The sequence below is a fragment of the Perognathus longimembris genome, chromosome 12, assembly GCF_023159225.1.
Source record: "Perognathus longimembris pacificus isolate PPM17 chromosome 12, ASM2315922v1, whole genome shotgun sequence".
Classification (NCBI taxonomy): Eukaryota; Metazoa; Chordata; class Mammalia; order Rodentia; family Heteromyidae; genus Perognathus; species Perognathus longimembris.
Genome location: NC_063172.1, coordinates 65,932,354 through 65,941,105, shown reverse-complemented (window position 1 = coordinate 65,941,105; position 8,752 = coordinate 65,932,354).

Sequence of the window (8,752 nt, the reverse complement as noted above, 5' to 3'; positions counted from 1 at the left end):
GCGGGACAATCCCATCATGGTGGCACACACGTGTTCACCTCGCAAGGGGTAGAGGTCAAAAGGTGGGAGGGGCTTCTATTGTCCCAAGGCTGGTGGAAGGGCAGTCTTTCCCAGGCCATAATAATCCCCAACATCTCCCCCTTTTGTTTTTTTCAATAAGCAGGGGATGCTGTAAACACATGGCATGTGTGGGCATAAGGCAAATGCTGACATAAGATCTGTGGGGCCCCTTCCACAAAACTGGGGTGAGGGGTAGGTAAGGGTCCATCCATCTGGCTATGTCCAGAAGTCAGAATCCTCAGCTGGTTTCTGCCAAGTGCAGGAAGGTGCAGACAGCAGCCCTCTTTTGTTGGTGAGGTAGAAGCTGAAACTCTGGCATTCCCGGCAGTTCACAGTAGCTGATAACTCAAACATAAGTGATTAGTAAAACATTCTTTTATATAAACATTGAAGCCAAGGTGTTAAACCTTTGCATTTACCCTTTTAAACATTTCTATCATAAAACATTGGGGTTGAGTGTCAATACCCTCAGCTTCTATTTTCTTTCCAACGGGACTCCCCAAGTCTAGCAGCAGGGGGAGAGGAAAGGAGAAGCACGGTGCAAAATTCCTTTGGTTTCTTTGTGTGACGCTGTAGGCAGTATTGCCACAGCAAAACATTGAGCCATGAGATGCTCAAGAAGGAATCTAGAAAGCAAACAAGGAAAGGAAGCTTGGTTGCTTCCTACCGTAGGCAGTCCTACTTTCCATGAGCCATGAGATGCTCAAGAAGGAATCTAGAAAGCAGACAAGGAAAGGAAGCTTGGTTGCCTCCTACCGTAGGCAGTCCTACTTTCCATATTTTCATGGGAGAGCAGAAGTCCAACATGGTCCTCCTTTTCCTGGAGAGAACAAGAAAATATTTCTCCAGAGTGGGTGCTCTGGGTTTAATTTTCCAATCTGGAAAAACACATATACTGTACTCCATCCCACACTGATTCGGGATGATTTAAAATTTCTGGATAATTAACATAAGCATAACTAATCCTTAATTAATCCTAGGGAATCCTTAATTAATCCTGGGGAATACCTCCCCCTTTTGTTTTTTTTTTTTTTTAAATTATGACACCGGCGGCCACCAGGCAGGGAGTATGGATGGAGGTCTCGTCTTCTGTAGCTACTTCCTGCTGTCAAGGGGGCGACGTAAATCAAGGGCCCCTGGTCAGCCTGGCAGTCCGGTGTAGCTGGCAAAAAGTCCCCATCATTACCATGAGTATGGTCACTAGGGCCAGAGAGCGCTATGGTTTTCTCCAGCCCCCCCTGAGTCTTTGGGCATACCCAGAAGTTTCCAAGGCTGGTGCCTCCAGGGTTCAGGCCTGTGTTAGGGTGACGACTGTGAACGGCAAATTCCCCATTGGTGATCTCAGCAAGAGATGTTATTCTGTCAAAAGACACTTTTGAAAAGGTCAGGCAAAGTATCGACAAGTTCTCAGAGCTGGTTGGCATGAATGGCATAGAACACACCCTGGGCATAAGCCAGGAACAATTCCCTTTTGGAGCATAAACCCAATTGTAAAGTGAACGAGTAAGGAGAAACGACTGAAAGAAGTGGTTAATGATAGAAAACTGGTTTGGCATAGCCAGTCAGAGGCAAAATAAATAAATATATATATACACCTATATACAACTGGCAAAAAGGAAGAAAATGGACAGGAATTATCTCTCTCGATTTCCCGGCTCTGATCCATTTTGAAAGGGTGAAACAAGGCATCTCCCTTTAGGATAATATGGCACCATTCTCCTCTCACTCCACTCCACCTTTCCGTCTCCTGGATTGGCTAAGTCCCAGGAATTTCAACGTTTGTGGCTGGAATTGCAATTTTCCATCCGCGTTTGAACTCGGGGCCTGAGCACTGTCCATGAGCACTTTCGCTCAAGGCTAGTGCTCTACCACTTGAGTCATGGTGCTGCTTCAGCCTTTTGCTCGCTCTCTGTGGTTGAGCTCTCAATCTGGCTCTTTGTTGTTTAACTGGGAGGTGGGATTTTGGAGAAATTTTTCCTTTTGCCCGGGCTGGCTTTGAACTATCCAGGGAGTCATAGTCCTACAAGCCCTTTTTATTCCCAATTGAGCAACAAGGAAAAAACACAGAGATAATCCATTTGTAACCCGTTGAGAACTGACCAAAAACTGCTTGTGAAGGTTTGGCTATAACACTTAGAAAACATGAGATTTACATGCCATCAACTTGAATCACGCCATTGAATCCCACTGGCAAGTGAAAGAGAACACAGATAAATGACAACCAAGGGCAAAGGGTTAAAGCATTGTGGAATCCTCAGTCTCGGAAGTGGCTGCGTCCCTCATCCCCATTTGGCAAGTTCCATGCCATGCGATGGGGAACTCGAGGCAAAGCTGTAGTGGTATCTCTTGCTCACATCTTGCTCTGGGTTGCCTGCAAAATTTCTATATGGATTGGTTAGAGTGTTCAAAATTTTTCAGCACTTCTGGCTCTGGTATATCGATGCCCTTCTGGTTTAAGCAGGGTGAAAAGACTTTCTTGATCACAAAATTCAAAGACTTTCTTAATCCCAAAATTTTACCTGGCTAGCTGTGACCACTAACATAACTATGGTGATTTAACCTGGAGTAACTGTTAGGATGGAACTATTCACATCCTACTCAAGGCTCATAAATCATTCGAGCAGCTTCCAATGGGAGAGAGAGCAAAGAATCATTAGTAGTGAAACAAGGCAGTTTGGGAACAGACTGTGGTGGCATCTTCCTATATCCAGGAGCTGCCACCGTCCATGCGTCTAGCATATCTGCCCACCTGTATCCTAGAAAGCAATATATTAATCCTGGGTCAGGAAAGCTGAGGTTAATAGTCACATTTGTATGAAGCAATCTCAATTTCTTGATCTTGAGAGTTTATGAGAACACAGGAGAGAAAATGGGAAGGTAAAATCTTAATTTATGCCAAAGAGTTGTTAAGGCTACATGCACACTTAACTTTTAACACACTGAGTATAAAATAACATGCTGATTTTATACCATTGTGCTTTTACTACATGCTGCATATTTGAACCTTATGGAAACACACTGAATATAAAATAACATACTGGTGAACTTTTACCACATGTTGCATATTTGAACCTTATGGAAAATTTTATAGGCACCTTTATCTCCATCGAACACCGGGATGGAAACCTATTGTTATGCTTTTAAATCTTACCAACAACCACACGCGTGCGCGCGCGCACACACACACACACACACACACACAAAAATACCTGAGCGCTCTTTAAAATTGCTTTGATTGGCCATTTAAATTTTCTGGAATTCCAGCGGCAAATGATATTAATTTGCCCATAATAGAACCACGTGGTTGAATAAAAAACAAAAGGGAAACCTGTTAATTACACACTCCCAACATGACAATTTTTAAATCACAGTGGACAAGCAAACCCTTTTATCCATCTAGAAAAACTCCAGTTGATTTTATCTCTTTGAACTGGTAAACATGGAAGTTCAATCAAATTACCTATTGCTGTATCAAAACTCTTTGTTTTCCTTTCAATATTCCATTTTAGTTTATAATTTGAGGCTTTCCTGTCTCCAACCCCGTCTGCAGCTGACACAGAGAGAAAACGTGCAGGCAAGCACAGCGGGGTGCTTGCCTCTCTCAGCTGCAGCGCAATCGCTTGAGGCCTGTTAGTCTGAGTCCCCGCCCCTCACCTGGGGGGAATGGGTGGGGCCCCGCCTCCAATATGGCGTGCCCCATTGTGCTCCACGTGTGTTAAGTCAGAGAAATCAGGATTCAACCAACTCACCCGAATTTCTGAGCTTAACGACCATCGGCGGGCATAAAGCAGTTTGCCGGGCTGCAGCAGGTCCAAGCCACTCCGGGGCTGCTGCCGCCGCTGCTGCCACCCACGCACCCCAACTGGGACTCCGGCCCAAGGTCTAAACTGCACGCCACGCCTTTTTTTTTTTTTTTTTTTTTTTTTTTTTTTTTTAATCCATCCGCGGGCTGGGGCCGCACTGGCTCCAGCCCAGCCATTGTAAATACAAGTCTGGCCAAAGCGGCAGCCATCCCCAACGCTCTGCCGCCACCATGCCACAGCTTCCCACATGGCGGAACCGCGCTTCCGCCACGCTGTGCTCGGCCTGCGACACTCGGCTGCCGAAACGCTACCGCAAAAGACGCCTGGTGCCACGCGGGCCCCAGCACACGCAGCTCGCGAACCCGGGCCGCGCAGAGCCCAGTGTACTCAGCTCAGCCCGCGCAAGCCAAACCGCTCCGGCGCTCGGCCACCCACTGCTTCTCAAGCGCCACTGCGGGTGCCTGCCGTCTGGCCCGGGGCGCACAGAGCAGAACTAACCGACCCCAGCCCGGGGTCGCATTCCTCTTGCTCCGGCCCCACTGCTCCACTGACATGCTTCCGCGGGAAGCGCGCCCCGCTCCCTCCCCAGCCTGGCGCCAAATCGCCACGGCGGGGCAACTCTCTGGCCGCGTCCCGCGAGCCCATGTCTCCATGCTTCTGCCCCATCTGGATGGGCAGGACCCTCCTCTAAAACCCTACTTAGCAAAATCTGTGGGGATACTGTACCCCGAACTTCTCGGCCGTACAATTCGGTCCCCGTTCGGGCGCCATTTATGTTGGGGTTCTGGACCCCCTTTCTCCCCCCACGGGGAGAATGGTAACCACAAACTCTATGAAAGAGCACTCAGCCTGGCCCTCCGCCAGCGGAAGGCCAAAGGCGTGCTCACCTGGGCAAACGCTAAGTAGAGGACGGGTTGCTGAAGCTCCCCCTCCCCCCAGTCCCCCCACATGTTACCAAGGGCGGAGGCGAAAGGAAGGCATCAGGGACACGCTGCGGTGGTGGAATGCGTCTCAAAGACTTTAATATGGAAGGGCACTTATATAGAAGTAATGGCGGGAAAGAAAGGGGGCTGGCCAAAGGGTCAATCATAGGCTAGGGGTCACGTTCATCAAGTGACATCACGAAACTTCCCTTTGTGGGCGGGACAATCCCATCATGGTGGCACACACGTGTTCACCTCGCAAGGGGTAGAGGTCAAAAGGTGGGAGGGGCTTCTATTGTCCCAAGGCTGGTGGAAGGGCAGTCTTTCCCAGGCCATAATAATCCCCAACAGCGAGGGCCGGTCGGACAGCCTGCACAGTTGAGATCATTTGCTATTTTCTGCAGCAAAGACGCTTCTGGGCTGGGCTGGGCTTTGAACCCGAGAAATTTCAAGTGTTGGTGGGAGATAAGTCAGCCTCTCCTCGAAGTCTGCGGCTCCCTCCCATCCAAGCCCCAGCCCTTCCCAGATGCTCTGGGCATCCCGTGCTCCCTTCCTCGCCTAGGGAAACCGCGTCTCGAGCCCGCCACGTGCGACCAGAGCCCACGGGAAGTGCAGGTGCTGTGATCAGCCCGTGTGCAAGTGTGCGAGGCTCCTGGGCGGCCATGCCGGTGCCCAGCCGCCCCACCGGCACCATGGCTGCTTCATCATTGCTAGGTTATTCAGAGGAAGAGACGACATTTTCCTCTCCAGGACCTCCAAGAACACTAAATTCCTCTACAATCCCAAGCAGCTCTCGTCAGCAGGGCGTCTGGATTTCTGGGGAAGCAGAGTCCTGGTGGCTGAACAACGCTGGGGCTCAGGCCCCGCCAGAGCCAAGGAACAGAGGGGCAGCAAGCAAGGGAACCCGAGCCGAGGAACAGAGGGGCAGCAAGCAAGGGAATGGGCAGGAGACGGGAGACGGGAGCACTGTATTGATTGAGAAATGGCAGAATCCACATTCCCATCCTCCAGGCCCCTCCACGCGCCCTCTGAGGTTAACCCGCAAAGCCCTGGCCACTCCCGGATAGGATTTGCCTAATGGCAACCGTTCTCCAATGGGCCAGCCCAGAATTGTGCATGGGGGTAGGTGCTTCAGGAGACTGAGGCAGGAGGATCATGAGTTTGAGGTCAGCCTGGGTAAGTTAGAGAGTGTCTGTCTCAAATTTAAAAAGTGTGTGTGTGTGTGTGTGTGAGAGAGAGACAGACAGACAGACAGACAGACAGAGACAGACAGAGAGAGAGGGGCCAGGTTCATTGGCTCACACCTATAATCCTAGCTACTCAGGAGGCTGAGGTCTGTGGTTAGTGGTTCAAAGCCAGCCGGGGCAGGAAAGTTCTTGAGACTCTTATCTCCAATGAACCACCAGGAACCCTGAAGTGGCCCTGTGGCTCAGGTGGTAGCGCGCTGGCCGCGAGCTGCAGAGCTCAGGGACGGCGCCCAGGCCAGCGAGAGGAGGAGGAAGCCGGGCGCTGGTGGCGAAGCCTTGTCATCCTGACTACTCGCGAGGCTGAGGTCTGAGAACGGAGGTTGGCAGCCAGCCCAGGCGCAGAGGAGTAGGAGGAGACTTGAATCTGCGGTGAACCAGCAATGTTTTCTTTTACAGCCAGAAGTGGAGCTGTGGCTCAAGGGCTAGAGCTCCAGCCCTAAGTGAAGCAACCAAGGGAGAGCACGAGGCCCTGAGTTCAAGCCTGGGCAGTGGCTTCCACGCACTGTACAGGCGTGCACACCCACAAACGATGGGGAGCAGCCCGGTGTCTGAGAGCTGAGCGAGCACGCTCAGCACCCAGGGCTGCACCCCTGTCATGGAAAAGGAAAATCAAGAGAGGTGGGCAGGGGGAGGACACGCCCAGACCTGGAGACAGCTGCGGGTCTGCGGGACGGCGCGGGGTGCCAGGCTGCTGTGTGTCGGGGCAGCGTACGGTGGGGGGGGGTCTGAGTCCCTCGGCACAGGTCCCCACAGACCCCGACGCGGGGACAGAGCGGGGCTCACAGGCTCAGCGACTCCCATGATGACCCCGCGGACAGCTTCCCTCTGCCGCCCGCCCTGGCCCTCCCAGCCGGGATGCCACGCCGGCAGCTTCATGACCCCCAGTGTCCTGGCCGCTCCCCGGCGCTTTGGCAGGCGGTTAGGGCGTGAGTCACGGGGCGTCTCCACGAGGGAGGAGCCTGAGGGGCACAGCGGGCTGGATCCGGCCACTGGGCTCCCTAGGTTCATGGTGGAAACTGAGGGGTGTCATCAGAGTTGGGGGGGCGAGTTCAGTGGACAGGTCCCAGGCCCAACAGTAGGGGCCCCGGTGTTAATATCAAAACCACACATTCCCTTAGGGTAGAAAGACACACTGTGTTCTTTCCTCCCTTCCTTCCCATTGCTAGGAGCTAGAAGGTTCTTTTTTTTTTGGCCAGTCCTGGGACGCGGACTCAGGGCCTGAGCACTGTCCCTGGCTTCTTTTTGCTCAAGGCTAGCACTCTGCCACTTGAGCCACAGCGCCACTTCTGGCTTTTTCTATATATGTGGTGCTGAGGAATGGAACCCAGGGCTTCATGTATACGAGGCGAGCACTCTACCACTAGGCCATATTCCCAGTCCCAGCTAGAAGGTTCTGAGATGTAATTCTTTCCCTTTGTGAAAATTGACTTCTAGTCAATGAGAGCACCTCAGACACATTGTTCCAGTGGTTTATTAATGTCACAAAGCACACTTCACGGGTTGAGTTGGCCAAATAATATGTTTCATACAAGGCAAACACTTCACCATGAAATATTGAAATTAAGATAAATGAATTCCATCCAACCTGAATTTCCAGCTGTGAAATAAAAGTCTCGGTTATAAATTCAGTAAGTTAAAATAAATAGTGGGAGGAGATTCTGTGAGGTCAGGTATAGGTCACCTGTTTACTTCCTACCTATTCTGCACCCCAGCTTCTGCATCATAGAAGATCTGGGACGCTCCCCGTTGAAAAGGCACCTGATGCTCAAGCTTCTAAACCATCTTTGAAGCCTTCAGTCTACACCAAGGGCCCACAGAGCACAGATTAGCAAGGCGAAAGCCCAGAGGCAAGCTAGTTACCTACCACAGCCAGCCCCGCCTCGTGCCAGGGTTCCCCTGGAGATGCAGACCCAGGAAACTCAAGCAAGCTACACATCATCCAACAACCATCAGAAGTATCAGCCTGAGACCTGGAAAGAGCAAACTCCTCTTTGTACCAAGACACAGCAATTTCCAACACAGTCTTCAGCTAAATCTTACCACAGAATTTCTGCTTTTATCAGGTAGGTTGGATCAATTTCAACCTCTTCACTAGAAAAAAAAAAAAGAAGTGCCTTCTTGGGGTTAGAGTTGAGGCCACCATGAGAGATCCGCATGGCCGGTGTAAACCAACCCCCTCCGTAGGCAGGCATTCCCATCAACCCAGCTCAGAAGCCCTCGCCACGCGATCCTCCAGCGAGCCAAATTCATTCCTAGCCTCGGTCATTCTCTGTTCTGAGCTATTTTGTGTGAAAGAAATATAAATAAATATATAAGTATAACAACACAGGCATTGAACTGGACGCCTCTCTAAGTCCGGGGCCGTCACCTTTGAATGAGTATCTATTTTAGGCAGTCGGTAAGACCATCGAACTCAGCGTCATTAGAAGGACTAAGATAATTTTTGTGATTTTCCTTAGTCTCATGCCTAGCACGTAGTCGGCATTTGATAACTGCTAGTGATGATTACCATTATTATGACTATATAAAATCATTTAAGGCTACCACGGCTGACAACGATGACAGTTCCAATCGACATTCCATTGTCCAATTTCTTCTGGATCAATCGAGTGAATAATTTTGTTTGGTTCTGTTTTTGAGACAAGTTCTCATTAAATTACCCAGGCTGACCTTGAATTTTTAACTCCTCTCACCTCAACAATCCAAGTAGCTGGGATTA